Source organism: Varroa jacobsoni, unplaced genomic scaffold (genome assembly GCF_002532875.2).
Source record: "Varroa jacobsoni isolate VJ856 unplaced genomic scaffold, vjacob_1.0 scaffold_1104, whole genome shotgun sequence".
In the NCBI taxonomy this organism is placed as follows: domain Eukaryota; kingdom Metazoa; phylum Arthropoda; class Arachnida; order Mesostigmata; family Varroidae; genus Varroa; species Varroa jacobsoni.
The window spans coordinates 396134-414984 of NW_019214006.1; the positions used below are offsets into that span (position 1 = coordinate 396134).

Below are 18851 nucleotides of genomic sequence, written 5' to 3' on the forward strand. Positions count from 1 at the left end.
ATATAGACTTTCGCTTCAGGGGAATGAATAAAGTAGAGCAGTTTGTGGGTTTCAAACAAACAGGTCAATCGCTATGTATGACGAGTGGCTAAAGTTCCTGGCGGTTGAGAATATTACAACATATATATGTCAATCCGTTTCAATTGACGGCAGTAGCAATAGCGATATGGCAGGCAGACAGACAGACGATGTGCTGTTTGTGGTAAAGTTGATAAAAGCTATAGATGAACATCCAGCTGACTGGATGGGGCCGCTAAAGCTGACGCTGTAAGCGTGGCTTACCAAGTGAACGTGTGTTCTCAGCAAGCGTAACTGGACAGACTGCCAAATGGTGCCCAGAGCGGGAAGCGATCTGCAAGATGGCGAAAGGACATAGTACAATGTGGAGCATGTCTTATGTGGTCATATGGGATAGTTTCAAGCATTAGGAAATACCATAGAAGAATCGAAAAGGTTTCGAGCAGCAGCGAAAAAAGCCGTAGCTGCTCTCTGAGGTACAGTAAGACTGACAACGGGGTTTGAGATCTTCTCAGTAAACTTCAAAAGGACCCCTCATTCGGCCACTTTTGGAAGTTTCGTCACCATTGCACGGGTGACATACTGCCTTGAATTGGTTACCATTGTTTATATCTGTACGGCACAAACATCGAATCATTCAGAAAAGAAGCATGTCTGTTCTCCTAGGCAATCGTAACGTAGAGCGAAACAATACGGCCACTGCCGTGAAGACCGATTTGAGATGTTGCCCGAAGCCAGAACCGTACATTTGTCCCGTGCCGTTGGCTGTAAGGGAAGTGCGGGTAGCTCGGACTTCAGTAATCTGCAAGAAGATCTTACCTTAAGCGCAGTGATAAGGGAATAATCAACTCGCTAGTCTTCAGTTGCTCGATATGTTTGACCTGTTATATCGACCATCCAAATGTAGCAAGAACTAATTAAAGCCCCAATATTGATTTCCCCATTGGAAAGGTTTACGATAGGTTGGTAACTCTAACTAGTCTTTGAGCGAACGAAGGCTGTAAACAAAGCAGCGCTGTTTTAGAGATTTGCGTAAGTAACTGCGCAGGCAAAGTTAGGAGCCAATAGATAAGTTGGTGTCTCACAAGGCTGTGGCCATACAATATTGCTCGTGGAAACAGAAGTGCGAGACAAACTCGTCTGTGATCTAGACTTAATATGGGCTCCCGGCTTCTGCGCCAAGCCGCAGACAAGAAAACGGAACCCAAACAGGCCACAAAAGAAACCGGACACTTGTGGGTTATGCTTAACGTGTGAAGCATGCAAGAATACTCGGTGGTGGATGGAAGCATTACAGCAGACAAGCATGGCTGTGCTGAAATCAAGACATAGAACTATGTTATATTTGAATCAGTATATGTCTACAGTTCAAGATGCTCATGACGAGTGGCTTTCTCGCAGCTAACGAAGCCCACATCGGTTTCCTACAATGTACAGACAGAGAAAGGCTTTTGTTGTTACCGTCATTGGGCCTACAATCAATATGAGTGCACTGAAACGTAAAATATGTCAGCCGAAACGGAACAGAGGTCTAAACAGGTGGGTGTTTCAGCTTTGTCGTGATCGTGAGTCAGCAGACCATATTTTAGGTCGATGGAATCTAGCCTCATGTGTGCCTGATAGGATCGACAAAAAAGGATATTATTGGGGATTTCCGCCTTTCGTACAGGTTTTTTTTTATTTAGATTGCATACTTACCTATATTTGGTGAATACGTTTCTGGAACCATCTGTCTTTACGTACAACACCAAAGACTCCTGCATTAGGAACCTGACTGATGTAGGTGTTGCTGGACTTCCAACAGGTCTGTGAAACGATATGACAGTCGTGCACGCATCTAGTAGTCTTAATAATGCAACCTATTTTTTTTTATTAGAAGTATTTGGTGATAATTTTTGTCAACGGTGAGGGTTGAACCAGCATGCCCAATATACTTGTGAATCATGATTACCATAAATGACAAGCATACAGCCCGCCTCCACCACGGGCGGAGTCACTGCGACGGTGCAATGCCAACTGCTGCTCGTTACTGTATCTCAGTTCTCAGCTTAGTTCACTGAACAGCTGTGAGATTTGTCGAGAACCGCTGTAGGAAATTGCAGACGCCAACGACGTTGGTGTGGCATGTCGACTTTCAGCCTTAGCACTGAGATGAGATGGCCTACTAATAGCATTATTGAATCTATTTTCAAAATGGTCTGGGTCCCGTGAAGTTTTTGGTCCTGCAGCTGCCGCTGCAGCCGGTTCTACTTTCAACAGAAGCTTAAAATGGTTTAGATGTTATATACCACAAAGTAATAGTAGTAGTAAGATATCACTCGGCATTTTTCGCTCACCCTTTACGAACGCAGGTTAGTCGCAGTTAAACTATTCACTATTGGATGATACTGAAGAGGATCAAATTGAATCATCAGTAAACAAGAATTCTTCAACTTCTGTATGAAATAATCGTGTGGGAGTTTACAGATTGAGATGCTGAAGTATATTGCTTTTCTTTTTATGGAGAGGATAACGAAAAAAAAAAGCCATTTTTTGCCGGAACGGAGGCGTCTTCCTCGTAGTCAGAGAGGCCAGATCTCAATCGATTGCTCGGTCCTCCGGGACCCATAATATAAACATACACAGAGTAAAGTGGAGCTTCCTTCACCACATTTCGAACCGATTCTGGAAAAATTCAAATGCTGACTGCCTGTCACGGATATCACTGATCTCTAAATTCAACGTAGTCACAAGCCGAACGGACAGCGAGCACAGGACATTTCTTAGGTGACAAACAAGGACAATTAAAGCGGAGTTCTTCTACGCGGAAACTGCGTTTACCAGTGTCAATGTCTGGCCTTTATTTTGACCATATTTGGATATATTTGGTGTATTGTGTTTGTTAACGATGAATAGATTCAGCTGGACACGAAATAACGCTAGCACTGCCTATTACACTGTTGATTTTCATTTTTCGAAGGCTGTGTTTTCGGAGTTCGTAGTGTACAACCTACGAAACTAATCCCGTTTCGTGTATTGAGCTCCAACGCAATTGTTCGGTGTCAGTTAAATTCCGCCCCCCTAAATGCATATCTACGTAATTTTTTCTACCTGCCTCATACAAATACAACTGGACCAATTTGGCTAATTGATTACCTTCTCTATTTAGGAATTACTATGGATATAAAATTGAATCAAGTAAGGCTTAGTTAAATAGGAGGGTAAAGAACGGAACCACGGAGCGATCGGCGAGTAAACGAAACATCGCTAATACGAGTCCACGAATTTCTTTCTGGCTGATGACGGACGTTATTTGGTTTGTTCGCTGTTGGTCGTCATTAATGTAACAGAATTTCTGCTCATCGCAAAAACTTGTAAAAACGGGAAATAGGTATGGTATCCTTCTTTGGCATCACTCACTCGGCGTCCTGCGGTAGCGTCAACGTAATGCGTTCTCCGCGTTCGGACTTCTGACAGCTGCATGCATCGGTGCCTAGCAGACTTTTCGGGATTCGATTTTTCTACATCGACTGGCCTAATAATGGTAGCAAATCAATTCAAATATATAACGTTTAGTCCAAGTAATGGAACTCTTTCGTAAATATACATGTTTGGCATAACTACATTATACAGACGCCTTCTATTCTGAAAAGTATCTCTACTATAAGATTCTGGGCACATCCTATTTCCACCCATTTTTCTGCTGTGCGATTGCATTGTGAAATTAGATCCTGTAGCCAGGGAAACAAGCTGTGGACTCTGCAGGACGTCACGGTAGCAGCGAAATGCTCTAAAAGTACATGTTTGTTCTAAGATACCCTTCTATACATCGGTTCCGTTATGACGCTACCTGAATCGCACGCCATGTTTCGTGCTAGCTTCGTTCGTTTCGGCTATTGCTTGGCACGGTATTATGTCAGATCTACTGAGCAATCTGCAAGCAAAACAAAAGATGAAACATCTGGCGCGGTTACTCTCAACACGAGCGGAATGAACATTTTCGGTTGATGTGAGAACGTTCCGCTCATATCCAATATGGCGATGTTTGCTGTATTCAGCTATACCACGCTGCAATCTGCTACATACACCATATTTGGCAACGGAGAATACATCTTTTCGACCAAGACAGTAACGCTAGAGGTGACGCATTTCCGTTATTCCACTTACCGTTCGTGCCTTTATATTTTGTGATGTACATTCGTCCGCCGACCAATCCGTTCTAGCTGACAGCGGATAAACGGCAATTTACCCAAGAGTTCTTCTGTCACTGTTCCGTCCTTTCGTCGCGTCATGCGTAACGCACATATTGCACGATCCTGCAACAAAATCGTCAGTTACTTTTCATTGATATAGACGTTATTTCCTTCAGGTGTCAACGGGCAAACGATCATGAAATAAAGTGGTGGCAGGAGCAGAGCATCAAAACGTCGACAATGGCGACGCTCGCCATCGACAGACGACAGTAGGCGAAGGCCGCTCAATGGGCAACGCCCAAGCCGTGGTACCGGGTACCCGATGCCAACGTCGGAAATCCTTTATGCCTTGAATCGCTCTCGTTGGTTCGAGGGAAATTTTGGGGTTTTCGATTTTCTATCGGACGCTATTTTCCTCATCTGCTCTGGGTTCTTCAACCAGCCACGGGCTAAAAGTTGATAACCAGTCAAGTTACGGCGGGTCAATAGTCCGAGTCGCGCAGGTGGCCACCTAGGTGGCGGATTGAAGACTAACGTGCACGACGACAAATCATCATCCTTCGTTGTACGTTAGATGCCACAGCTAGCGCCAAATAGATAAAAATAACAGACAAAAAGTATTGTTAAAGCGACCCTCGAGCTTTCACAAACCCGTTAGCGAAAAGCGGCCGAACATGTCGCAGTCGCTATTGCAGAAATGAGGCCTGTACTGATGAGGACGCGTTAAGCAAGGCCACTTCTAACAGGTGCCATTATATATATACTAAATACTAGTGGACGTTTAATTGACACGAGTCAACGAATCCGGACATTTCATTGGGCGCACCACCTAATGTTATTATTTGACACAAACATGAAGCTTCTACGTTGGCAAGTAACGAAGACCTTGTTACCTAGTCGAGCTGTAGCATTCGCTCGTCTTCAAACGGTCCTGGTCTTTTCCAAACTATCTAGCTTTTTCTCGAAAAGAGAGACGTGCGACTTATGAACAATGAAACTGGTTACTGTATTTACGAACTTCAAAGTATAAAATGATTGACGGCAACGACTAATACTATAGTCGACACGTCTGCATGACAGCCATGCCGTGATTAATACCTGAAAGTAATTTTAGGCGCTATGTCGCCTTTGCTTGATTCACTCCATAAGATCTCCATAATTAATATGATCGTCGTGCAGTTAAAGACAAATCGTGCATTTTGTATGCAAGTTCTTATTGTGTACTATATATTTCGACTCGAAACATTCAGTTTCACAGAAGGCATCTGAACGTCAAAAAGCTCAATGAAGTCCTTCAAAGGATTTAATTGTCGACCGTACGTCTTCCACACAGGAGTCCTAACACAACAGTAAATGTCTGTTGTTATCAAAACAATCAGATGTCGCTATCTGAGTGCAAAGAAAGCGTCAAATATCTGTGGGTTCAATCCATGTTGATCAAGGCGAAAAGAAAGCTACGAAAGGTTACCGCACGCTCACAAGTCGTCGCCAAACAGTAGACTTAGTTAGAATCATGGGAGCTTATTATATATCTTCGTTGTTATCAAGTATGTGCAATCCCAATTGCAAACAGTGTGTCCTCGAGTACGCTCGGTGTACCTTTTGGTCTTAATTCCTCGAGCAGAAGCTCGTCGTTGTGTTTGACGTGGAAATAAATCGAGTGGATAGCCGTGGACGCCTATGCACCCGCTTTTGGCAATACGTATATACGGCATTTCACTGGCAAACACAGCTTCCTTGTCTGCCCTTCTCACAATATATCGATCATTTCTAGTAGGTCGAACCTCGTACGCCGTACATACTCATATTAGTGTCATCTAATGGATGTTAAAATAAGTACGCCACTGGCCAGCGAAGTGTTAACTGTGTCTCGGAAAATGGTTTTGACTCATCTCGCTTAGCGGGTATGTACCACCATGCTGGGAGTGCTCTAAACTGATGTAACAAATGGCCCGATCTCTTCGTCTACTAAAGGGGCTTCTTTGAGAGCAGACTCCATCGGCTTGGTCATCATACCCACGTATTAGCGGCCGTTACGGAGCCAACATCGTGCAAGCTTGATGGTAAGGCGCCGTAGTTACTATTGATTTTAGCCGGCCGGGAGGCAATGAAAAATGAGCATCTACTTGCAATGTCATCTGGCAAGCTTGCGCTGTCAAAAACGTCCGTAGCGTATTTTCTTGTTCAGTTCAATTAGTGAGCCCTATTTATAGCAGTACTTCAATCACTGAACGGCAGCAGTGGCAACATAGATCTCCGATGGATGCACTTTAGCCTTTCGGAACGCTTATTTATAAAGTTCCTATCTAAATAAAGGCTGCTTTATTAAAAGCGAGCTTAGCCAGTGGAAGTCGACGCAGATTTCATGCTTGGTTGATTTAAATGAAAAAGCATTACACGTTGACGCTTGACCAAAGTGTCACCATAAATAAGATGACAGAAAATCGAGGACCGTGACCATTAAATATATTTCTCCAAAAGCTATGATAGAAGAAGTCTGCAATTTTTTAACCGCAGATATCAGCATAAAATGAAAGAATTTAGAACAGGACATGAATTAGCGGCTTCGGTAGAATCTTGCTCGTCATCTGAGGCGTTCGCTTTCGTAAAACTTACATCGGTAAAGAGAACAACACCACAAGCGTCGATATTTTTTTTCTTTCTGATGGAGAGCAATTTTCAATTTCCGCCAGTGTAACGCCACTGAATTTCGGCCACTGAATTTGATGAACGCCCGTAATGCAGCGAAATTGTTTGTTTTACTGGCCTTGGCAGCAGAGTACGGCCTTTATGCTGCAGCGAATCCGTTGTTCAACTAATGTTTGAAAGCAGTAATGAGCGCTTGACGTTGTGAAGTCATAGTAACACACTTATTTATTAAGCAGACAATATGTTTTCTCTTTATCGCATCTAGTCCATTGGGTGACGCCATTTATATGGCTCTGTTTATGCCGTAAATAAACGAATAACGTTGCAGTGGTGTATATTGAAAGTGGTATTGGTTTGCGTTCGAGCGACTTACAGCGCTAACTAACAACTCCATATTGTACTACTTGAGGGATCGCATGTGTGTTATTGCATCTCTATAGCTGAGTACTTTCATTGCTATTAGATTTGGTACAGACAGTTCTAGATACTAGATTTCTTGCACGCCGTTAACTTTTTTTTTCCTCGATTACAACTTGTTGCTATATATACAATGGCAATATATTGAACTGTGTAGTACGCGATTTAAACGAAGCCCGAAAGATCGAATTGCTATATATTCAAGGCGGGAAATGTAAATAGGCTATGAGTTGAAAACGCTGAGCGACGTCTCTGGGGTTGTTTCTTGGAGTCATCGCCTTCCCCAAGTATCCTGTGGACTATAACCTCCAAGAAAAGATAGACAAACAAAATAGCCGATAGTCGTTGGCGCCTCATTAAGCTCTGCACCTAGGACCAATCTTTACCGCTGTTCAGATGTTTCTTTCATCAAAAACGAAAATCATCGGTGTTCTCTCACACACACACACACACATATATATGTATATATATGCATAATCAAAAAACTCGTAGTAAAGCACCTTCTGATTCAAGTATGTCGAACACACTCCCCGTCATGGGTTACAGAACCAGTTACTTCAAATGATTGTGCTCTTTTAATAGGCCATCCTTTACAGTTGCCTTTTCTTCAGCTTCTTGCCCGTTTATCGTACGAATAGATTGCATAATCGGATCTACTGTTAGAGATAGGAGAAAAGTTAGATTTTTTTAATTTTGCGCATACGATTCGTGCTTTCAAGGCCCTGCCAATACGAAATACAATTAAGGCGCAGCTTCTAGCATTTTACTGTGGCTATCCGTAATCAATGTCAACTGCACTGCGATGGCGATAAAAAATTCTTCGGCCCTTTTTTCATCCCTCTATTTAACTCTGATTGACGAGAATCTTCTGATCGACCCTCCGGATTTTGGACTCCTGCTTCTAATCTGGCGTCGCCATAGTCTAATGTGATTGTGATTTTCTCGAGCCACTTAGCAGACGGCGTTTGTGACCGATGCTTGGTCATACCCGCACCTATCTAAGCTCCATTCCCGGGCCTACCAATAGGCAACGGTATGAAAATCGTCTAGCGAAGCAAGCGCATCTCCTTGGAAGAAGCTTGTACCGCTGTGGCGCGTACTGAGCGATTTCCTCAGCATAGGCTAGCTGCTACGATGAAAGCACTGGTGGCTGGCTGTTTGATTGACCAGCCACCTAGTTCACTTCCGTTGCACGCGATTCAAGTTACAAACGATAAGGGATGTTGTAACGACGGACCGCCTCTTCCCAAATAAGGACGTACAAGCTATTGTAACATGATCGTGACACCTATCCTATATATGATCGAAATAAAGAACACGCATGAAAAAAAAAATCGATTTCCTTCGTATAAAATTGAAATTTAGACGCAGTAAATGTTAATACTGAATATTTTTTTTCAATCTGAACTGGGTTTCGTGCTTTATGCTGTTCGGCATTGCTTTGATTTGTCGGTTCGTAGCGTTTGGATGTGAACCTGGGCCACCACGCGTTCTTAAATTAGCAGGAAACACGCTACTGTTGCAACTGCAGAGGAGATATAAACATTATTACTTGATCGGTTGTTGTTTTTTTTTTAAGAGAATAAATGATTTTCAAAAGGTAATATATTTTTCCACTGCAATAGCTACGAGAAGATTAAGTTTTGTTGAAAGCCAGCTACGTGAGCTATAACATGATAATTGTTCGGACGTGTTTTCATGTTTGCGTTATTTGAAGTTCTTACAGATGAAGGACAAAAAATGAAAACATAAGAATGGAGCACTGTATTTGTTCGGCTAGCCTTTTATCTCTGTTTTTTTTTTTGCAATATTACAATCTTCTCATAATTACATTTAATAGTAAACATCAATTCGAAGCCGTATTGGTGTATGTACAGTTTTATTGAATCAGGCCCCTATATAGGACACACACTTCAATCGTAAAGGTTCATAAAGGTAGAGAAAGGTATAAATGGCGATATTTTGTTACCTTTGTATCAACTGATTATTACAAAACAACGGCGAAGATTGATAATGAATGAGGTTCAGGTGACACTTTCGAGATTATTTGCAGTTTGCTATTGGCCATTTTAGTGAAGTATATGGCTCTTTCTGAGAAAGCATCCACAAAAAACTGATTTTAGACCCAAATACTTCCTTAGGAGTAAACTAATTCGCCCTTTCGCGGAACTATGCCGTACCTGACAAAGCAGTTTAAAAGAAAAAATCCTAAAAAAGACTTCGTCAGTTTTCATTTAACGTATTCTGGCTACCTATTAACAACTGTTGTTCTCTCATATCAGTTCAATTAGTTTCGCCATGTTGCTAGCACTCAAAGACTACGTCTGTCTGTTCGTCCAAGTCGCTGTTCCGAAGCACGGCACAAAGGACAGCTCTAACCAGCCCTTGGTGGAAACGAATGCAGTGTATCCTGCTTCTCAAAAGCTTTCCCGCACCTACTAACTTTAATAACCTAAGGGCCTTCTGCCTCCCCAGTCCTGTTGCTTTTGGTGTTTTTTTGTTGTAGCTGCCCTCGTCGTCCTTGTCGTGGTTTAGCAAATCACTGCCGCGGTCCGCATTTTTTGTTATTGTGGAGACCTCAGATGTGTGGAAATTTGTAGCCATATTGCCAACACGTTTCTACTGCCAAGTAGAAGTTCTTTTCTTAGCTCACAACGCTGGTTTTTGCAAAAGGCATCAGAATAGTTTGGACGCTGAGCGACTACTAGCGCTATTGCTACAAAATGGCCGAACAACCGTTCTTGTTGCTATCAGTTTAGTTCCTTTGTTTTGATGGCCCGTCGTTTCTGCGGGCTTCTGTCTGCGCAGCAGAAGAGCCCGCAGACCTCAAAATATCCCGAAAAGACCTACTGCTGCTCCTTATCCAGCCTGGCGGCCTTTCGTCCTTTTGGAAATTTTGATACAGGTTTTGCATATCTGGGAAAGGAAGGCAGCAGAATGCTGCCACCAGCGGCAATGAACTTGTAAAAAGAGAATAGCTGACTGGCCTTCTAGCTCGAATTGTTGGTTCCACATACGACGACACGAACGAAAAACCCGAGCTATTTCAGTCGGAAGGCGGGCGTACCAAGGGTTCAGCGAAGCGGGGGCGGAAAATTGGAGAAAGCTACTAGTGCCTAAACGCAGAGTAGGCGTGAAGAAATAAGAAGCTGTAACACAAGCAGATTCTGCGGCAGAAAGCGTGAATGCGAATTCTGTCTCCTTTGTTCAGTTGGGCTGAAAGCCACGGCAGTGGTACGAGTGGCCCGAAAAGGAGTCATAAGCTGCTGCCACACTTTGCTTTTGTTTGCAGTTGGTGTGCGATTAGTGAGTGATACCGCTCGCTTGCCCTCATAGTAGCTCAGGGTCTTACAATTTCTTTCTTTCTTGTCTTATGTGTTGTACGCAGCAACGTTCTCGTAGTTTTGCGCTGCCTGAACCAACGGGGTGCATGAATGAGCATGTCCAGCCCTCGTTCCGACACAGCGGAAAGGAAAAATAGATGAAAAAAGGCCATTTTCAGAAGCAGAGAAATGGTGTTTCTTCCTAAAAACATTTAGATGGAAACCAAGAGGGGCGGAAAACCCACAAGCTATTTCTGACACTACCATAAAACGATAATAGCCGCTTCAATCCTTCACCAGGAATAAACGTAACTAGCTCTTCGTGTGCCTTAGCTTTAAAAAAAACGCACAAAGGAGAAGAAAAAAGATAAAAATGTGTACCGTAGTGCTTTTCGTGTACAGCGTTCAACGTACACACGGACAGATCGTTAACAGATCGAGCGGATTGCCTTCCATACCTCGAAATCGTCGTCATTGTACGACTTTAACCCATAATACTGAGAGAACAGATTGTTTGCCTAATTCATGCGCATCCATGTGCAGTTAAAGAAGACCAAAGTCTAACATACACAGTCGAAACCCTGACTCTGCATATTCAAGCACAAAAAAACGCTACGTTTTCTGCTCTTGAATGTACACTTCATCCTGTAACAATCGAATCCCTTTACAATTTATCAACTAACCACAATCCGCTATTTTCGCTAGAAACGGAGAACAAGGTGCATTTAATAAATGAAGGAAGACAAATTAACATTTTTCGATCATTCTTCGGCAAATTGAACCATTCGCCTCAAAAAACTTCTTAGAAAAATAGGAACAAATTCGTCTTAGATTTATCAAAGTAAATTTCTTTGTACGTGTACATATATGAATATTGTGTTTAAGTATGGTAGATCTACTACGCTAGTTTTTGGCTCCATCTACTATAGACAAGACTAATACAAGACTAAATCGTTTGTCGTCGAGAAATATTGCTCATAATCTATTGTAATCATAGTGAGATCATTTGAAGTTAGCGACATCGGGCGTGAATGAATAGTTATCCTTCCTGCTTTCAAATCTAGATTTTTTTGGTGGTCCAGTTAGGTTTGCTTCGAAATCCGTTCATATTCAAAAGGTCATATTGAATTAAAAACAATTTGACCTTATATAGTGGTCTTTTAATCGGTGGAACTTCAACTCGCTGATGTGTTTTTATAAACGATTGTGCCACCGCTAGTTAGAGCAACGCTTTCGACAAAGATCGTACGTCGCTGACTTTCAAAGGATGAACAGAGCCTCTGTACAAAGTTTCAATCACGTTCTGTGATCGAATGTGCAGCTTAGAAAAAAACCAAATGCACATTTCTATCAACCGCGTTGCCCATCTGATGTTCCACCTGCATCGTTTCGATAAACGTATGACTGAAATTTCGTTTACGAAAAAACCAAGATGATTTAGAGCAGTTCGACGAAATAGTTCGTTTTCACTTTTATGAAGCTTGTATTTTAAGCATCTTAACATTGTTTAAGCTCGTGAGTTAAAAACAACTAAAACCAAGCTAGTTCAGGCGGAGAAATATTCGAGTCATTGCCATATAGATGCGGGCCTTATTGGAATAAATGTAGAATTTCCATTATGCGGCCCCCACTACCTAGATCAGTTGTAGATCGAATGAGACCTGTGTATATATGATGCAATCTAGCTTGGTGCCCAGCTTCCAGTAATTGCCAAGCACTCCAGTGGCTTGGTCGAAATATTGTAGGCGTTCCATTGTAGACCGAAAGTAGCGAATTGAGACTGAAAATAGAAGACGTCAGCTTACGTACCTGGAAAAATTTCGTTACGTCACAACACTAACCGTGATTCCACGCAAGATTTTCGAAAACTGTTAAATATTTCATCGCGATACATACAAAGTAAAGAACATTGAGTAAATTCCCGTTGCCTTACACTATTGCCCTTTGCTGGATGGAGAATTACTATTAAGTTTCTAATTTATGACATCTTTGACAGGGAAATGAGCAGAGTTGTCCAAAGTTCAAGGCTATACTTCTTTTCTGTATATCTTCGTGACAACTAATAGAATAGCCAATAACATAGTTGTAAAGTCCACGCCGTAGTCGTAACTTGCCTCAATGCTGTCTCATTTGAAGTCAAGCGACTTTAAACATCGCTCGTTGTCGAACGACAACAGGCGGAAGTTAAAGCCTAATTGCTTATTATTTGCCTTAAATGTTTATTGAGCGTAGCTAGTTTCATGATATTTTTTGTTTCTCTATGTAAATCGGTGCTTGTATCAAGTTGGCAACACAGTCCCTGTAGCACCCTCAAGAAATCGTGTTCTTTCCATGCAGCTTGTTCTATTGAAAATATGTGAACAGTAAAGAGAAAAAAAGCTTACTTTCTTATTATTATAAACCAAGCGAAACAGCTACACTGACATATTTGACAATATTAGATTTAAACCTAAGCGTTGATTTATGAGCTTCACCTCGCGGAAGTCATCGTTCAGCCAGGTCCATCGCAGAAATTTGCCCAGATTGGCCCATATGTCGCCCACTAGTGGCGGGATATGCCTGGCAAATTTCTTGTTGATTATCATCAGGATATAGAATTAATTATATGCGCTTCTATCAGTGTAGGGCTAGCATTAGAAGGGGCCCAATTTGAATAGTGTCTCACACGCGGTATTTCGATTGGTGTTACTTACGTAGCCTGCAGTCCGGGAAATAGCTGTTGAAGCCGCCTAATAGCCTGTGTTCAAATTTGACGAAGTATACTATGTTATTGATGCGATCATGGTCTGTTTATCCAGATCTTGAACGTCCTCAATATATTTTCTGTTCATAGTAACGGAATGATGCTTCTTATAGGATCTGCCGTAGCACCTAGCGCAAATTCAATGACATTTACCTTGATAAAATAAGATTGATTCTCTATTTGCTTATACTATTGTGATATATCGTGTATCAATTACTGAGCAGTTTTTAGCAACTGAGTGAATCCTCAGTGGGGATCGTTTGACGACGCTTGTTCGTTATCTCGTCCGTCGTCCCGCATCAGCATTATCGTCTAGTTGCTTGGAACTCTAGATATAGCTGGTGCCGTTTGGCGACAAAATGGAACGACCATTAGTGACCTATTTGTCGATCGTTTGGTAGGCTTAGGGCGACAATAGCCGATTAAATAATAATACACATGTATTTTTAGATTATCGCAAATGGCAGGCAAAAGCCAGGAGCCGTTCTTGGCTCATTACGAAACCGTCTAGCCCACAAGTGTCTAGTCGAACAACCCCTTGCGCCCAACTGCAGTTATCGGATCAGTACATGTGTTGTCGCTGCCAGCTGTAGTAATTGTCGAACAAGTCAGCAGAAACAACATATCCATTGTAAGTTTTGGCTCGCTGGTACTGGTCAGTTAGTTTGACTTTCTCACCTCATTAAGTCCTACTTGTTCTCCCTGCGTCAACTTAGCCACGTCATGAGGTCATAACACGCAGCGGCCCACCCTGAGCCTGCAAGACGCACCCAAGCCAAGGAGCAGCAGCTGTTCCCTGTCGATGTTTTGCAGGGCCCACTAAAGCGATAGACAGGCAAACGACAGGATGGCGGAAAACGTGAGACACAGTGAGAGACCTGAGTCACTAATTAACATCTCATTAGAAATTCACTACCCCGACTACGAGCGACCTGACGTTCTTGCAGACTCTCGATACTGTAATGGTTGTTAAGTGTACATGCAGAACATGGACCCAGCTGGTAGGCGGACAGGCGATTCCCGCAACGACGGCCGAATAGTCAAAAGTCGAGACAGGCGGCATTAGAAAAGGTGCTGCTGCTGCCACTACTACTACCAGCGCCATATATGCAATGATCACCACGACCAAAAGCAGTGGTCATCTTCAAGGGGTGCAACGCTATAACTCGATCATACCCGTTCGAAATTTGGTCTTCCCGAAATAGACATATGACGAGAATCGATATGAGCACTACTGTTTTTTTAGTATATATATTAAGAAATTATGCCCAGGCGTGACACGGAGGGAGCGAGTTAGGTCGGGCATGTTTCGCGCATACCGTCTAAGACAGCGTATTCTATATGCGTACATATCAAGCAAGCTTTTGCCCTGCATAGAGCACAGAGTTGTTAATCCAAAAATGACTAGTGGCTCAAAGGGAGATCCTAGTCGCCCATGTAATTTTGTACCGCTTCATTAGAAACAGTAGTACAAAACGCGGGCAGTTGACAGCTGCGTAAATCCGGCCCGATGATCTTCATGATACAGGAAAGAAATGTCTATTTCCTATATGACCCGTTAATCAAACACAGATCTTGAAAAAAATGAAAAAAAAAAACAAATTCAAAAAAACGCTAGTATAGTCGACAATACACGAATTCGTTCTTACCTTTGATATCTGTCGCACTGCACTGCGAGAACATTTCAAGGCGCAAGTAGTCAATGTTCAGTGAAGAAATTTGGATCTACCGCTGTGAAATAACCTCACAGAATTTTCCAAAGCCGATTATAGATTGTCCATTGATAGGACATGGTTCAGCGTACTCGTGACAACGATATTAAGGCATTATTCTTCCGTTCAATTGTATGTGTTGCCATTCGAATTGAATAATCAGTACGGAAATTATATTTTGGTGAGGATTCGTCATGTCAATTGGAGGTTACCTAAGCTTGTGTGTCCTTTTGACTTGCAGTTGGAACCATTTACAAGGACTATGAAAAGAAGAAGCCGGCTGCGTAAGAAGCAATGGTATTTTCATCTAGTTTTCTACTCAGTCATCCCTGGAGGACGAACAGTCCTTTCGCTTTCGTTTCTACATCCAAGTTAGAGAAGCGTTTAGGTGCATGCGAAATATTATTTCAACACCTGCTTGTCATGTCAAACGAATTGTTTACTGAAGAAAATAGTTATTATCCAGTGTGTTAATTATCCAATCGTGACAAACGGTCAGTATAAGTATAATATTTTACGATTTGTCCATTAATTATGTAGCATTTGTAAATAAAAGTACTATGAATTAGCTGGTAAGGTGCTTGACATCGGTCAGACTGGCTAGAGTGAAGCGATACGCATTTTTTTCCGGTTTTTTTTTATAAAGTAAATATGTATTTTGAACGTAAGAGACATAATACACCCGAAAGGCTATATCGGAACCTCATCTTGAAAAAGCACTCAATAACACCAGTCAAAAATGTAGATTCTTGAATATTTTCATATAAATGTCACCTTTGAATAACGTCTGGTATTCCAGCCCGCTCTGGCTCGCCGCGATTCTAAACGGGTATTAATAAGTTTGGGCTGCTATAATAACTTTCTTAGTTGACACGGTCTTCTTGGCTTTCAACTAGATAGGCTGATTTGTTATTGCTACTTACGAATATTGTGTAGGAAATATATAAAAAAAATATATATATATTATTTAAATATATAAAGAATATTGTAAAGTACAAAATAGTTAATGCAATTAGGCTCTTAGCTTCATAATGTGTCTGACACTACATATAGTATGTATGTTTACATAAGTCATACAAATGCTCGAACCGTGTTTATGCAAATTTCTATAGGTTTATTAAGTCTCATGCAAAAACTCCTAGCCGTGATGCACCACCAGGACGCCGTGTGTAGAACACTCTGGTCGCGGCAATCTGAGCGCGTTAAAGCCACGCGTCTGCCAGATGGGCACAAAGGCCGAGTAGGGCGAAGAAACGGCGATGGGCGCTGGCCACGCAACAGCACAAAAAAAAGCGTGCTATAATTATCATGTATATCACAAGGTATCGTCCCACGCAAGGTGCCCAGTTGTACGATTAGGCGTAGGGCCATGACGCAGCTATTCCCACAATTAGAATAGGCTTAACGACACATCAATAGAATTGCTATTCACTGTAGAATACGTAGCAAATAGCTATAGATCGTCCAGACAGATAATGCTTAATCAAGCCAAACAAATGAAGAATAAATTAAATAGAATGCCTTTTTTTTTTTTTTTTTTTTTTTTTTTTGGTTACGTGAAGCAATTTGGCGCAGCAAGATGAACTATAGCCCAATGTATGTTTTTCTGACAGGCCAATTCAACCAGCATGAGAGGAAGTACAGATTGTTTTTTTAAAATTTGCTTCCCATTTTTTCGTGTTAAGCGTGTCCCGTTGCGCATTCCAGCAAGACCTCAGCACGACAGCTCATATACGCAGTCTCAGGACAGGACAGCACAGAAATGAAACGCTTGTCGATCTCGTAGATCAATCACTATCGGTTGTCGTATATAAAATATAGCTATTGGAACGAACATGAATGAAGCAGAGCATTAGCCCTTTGTTTAGATTTAACAAAATTAAAAAGTCCACAGGCAACAGAACTGGACAAATAGCCTTAATCGACTTTTGTCAGACCCCACTCCCTGTCTCCTGTACTTTTGCTCCTAGACCCGTACTTCGCCCCACAGAAGTATCTAGCAGCTGCGAGATGATCCGTGATATTGGTGCTGTTGATGACAACAATGTGTTGAAAAAGTTTTTGCCGTCTCAGTAATTCTCAAGTATGCCTTTAAGTAGTACATAGCAGGTCTGGCCTGACGAAGAAGTCTGGCTGTGAACGGCAAAAGAAGATACATCTTTGAACTCTTTTTCCGAAACAGAAGTACGAAATGTCAGTGGCAGACTTTGCTGCCTGGCTCGTTCACTAGGCGAGGGTGAGGTTGCAGAATAGATGTGCGACTGAGGATGGCGGGATAGCGATGTTGACTAGGCCGGAGATGACAGCAACTTGCTGCGGCAGCGGAATCACCAGTAGCGACAAGAAAAACAGAGTCGTATCAGTAACTACCGTTTTAGTAGGACTGGGTGTGGTTCGTCTGGTTATCTACCTGCTACGACTGCTGCAAAATCAAGCAGCCTGCTGTACGTCGACGTGGGCAATGAGTGAACGAAGCGTAGTGGTGATGCTAGTCACGGCCAATCATCAAATAGGGCGAAATGTAAAGTATTCTGAGGAGTAAGTCGGGGTTACCGAAACGACCTCGAGACCCATCGTTAGTTTTAACAAGTTGTTGAGGCGGCAACAGGGACAGATAAAGCGACGCCCTATATGATAGGATGGTTCGGACAACTACAAACAAAAGAGAAACGAAGCTGCAGGCGAAGTTTCGCATCGCCTCGAGCCAAAAAACAGCCAGCGGCAGCGTGGGGCTGTCGTGTATAGAAAGGAGCAGGCCGGAATAGAGGCAGCAAGGTAAGTGCCTCGATGATTAATTGGCTGAATACCTTTAGGGAAGGCATAAAGGAAAAGCAGGCTGTCTTGATCTTGCTGAGGCGATCAAAAGGATGTAATGGGAATAGTGACTGGGAAAGCGATTGCCGGTGAGTGAGTTAAGGCTACTCGGGGACCTTACGGCTATGCGTATTGCCCTGTCCCGTTTCAGGTAGCACATTCCCGATCCGTCGGTCGATTCGGCCGCCAAGTCCCCATCGGGATCCTTTTCAGTGCGTAGAGACCTTTCATCGTGTTAGGTTCGCTTACATCGCCATCGTTATTCCTGCGCTGTGCTGCTGTTGCCAACGCTTCGTCGATCGTCACGTAAAAAAAGCGTGTTGCGCTGAATGTCAGCCTTCCGCGCTTCACATACACGCACCTATGTCTGCGCGTCCCGGTGCACCTCTATCTGAAGTGTGGAAGGAAAAGACAGACAAGTGGACCGGTGCATTTGCCGTAATGAAACACACATACGCAGGCAGACTGAACAAATTTAGAGATTAATAATTATAGCAGGTATAGATGGTGTCATTAGCAACGGACCGCTTTAAACAGATGGATGGCACATTCAGGTACGCGCGCGTGCGTTAATCTGCACGAACATTATGCATAGAATGAATCACTTACGGAATTCCGCCGTCTCCTATTTGGGAAAATAGCCCTCTACGAGAGTAAAAATTCCACGTGAGGCTTAATCCTTTTGCTAGAACCATTGATGCGTGAAACTATGGTGTGTCATCTGTCATGTAATTTAGAGTCAATGATACGGTTGAAATAGCTAGCGCGACTTCCATTGACTATCAGGTTGCCTACGGCAAGATCGAGGTGTTGTAACAAAAAGACTTCAGCAGAAAATATCAACAAAAAGCTCTTTTAAATGCCATCCAAGTGTGTCCCTTTATTAAATTCTGTTTCTTTGTCATTACTTTCTATTCTGAGTCGTACGATTTCATTGGCAAGAATCATCTTTTAGTTCATTTAACATGGATCGAGGTTCCAGGTATATATTATTGTAACATAC

The 18851-nt window shown here is 42.4% G+C and overlaps 1 protein-coding gene and 1 long non-coding RNA gene across 2 annotated transcripts in view; one reads left to right on the plus strand and one right to left on the minus strand.

Annotated features, from left to right (window-relative positions):
• The window catches only part of LOC147752652 (NACHT and WD repeat domain-containing protein 2), a 147257-nt gene that overhangs the window by 51439 nt on the left and 76967 nt on the right, over positions 1–18851 (plus strand). The window lies entirely within an intron of this gene.
• Positions 3214–4308, minus strand: LOC147752654 (uncharacterized). Its single transcript, XR_015313527.1, has 3 exons — positions 4165–4308; positions 3848–3931; positions 3214–3532 (listed from the first exon to the last, which is right to left on the minus strand). It is a non-coding gene; the product is annotated as an uncharacterized LOC147752654 (long non-coding RNA).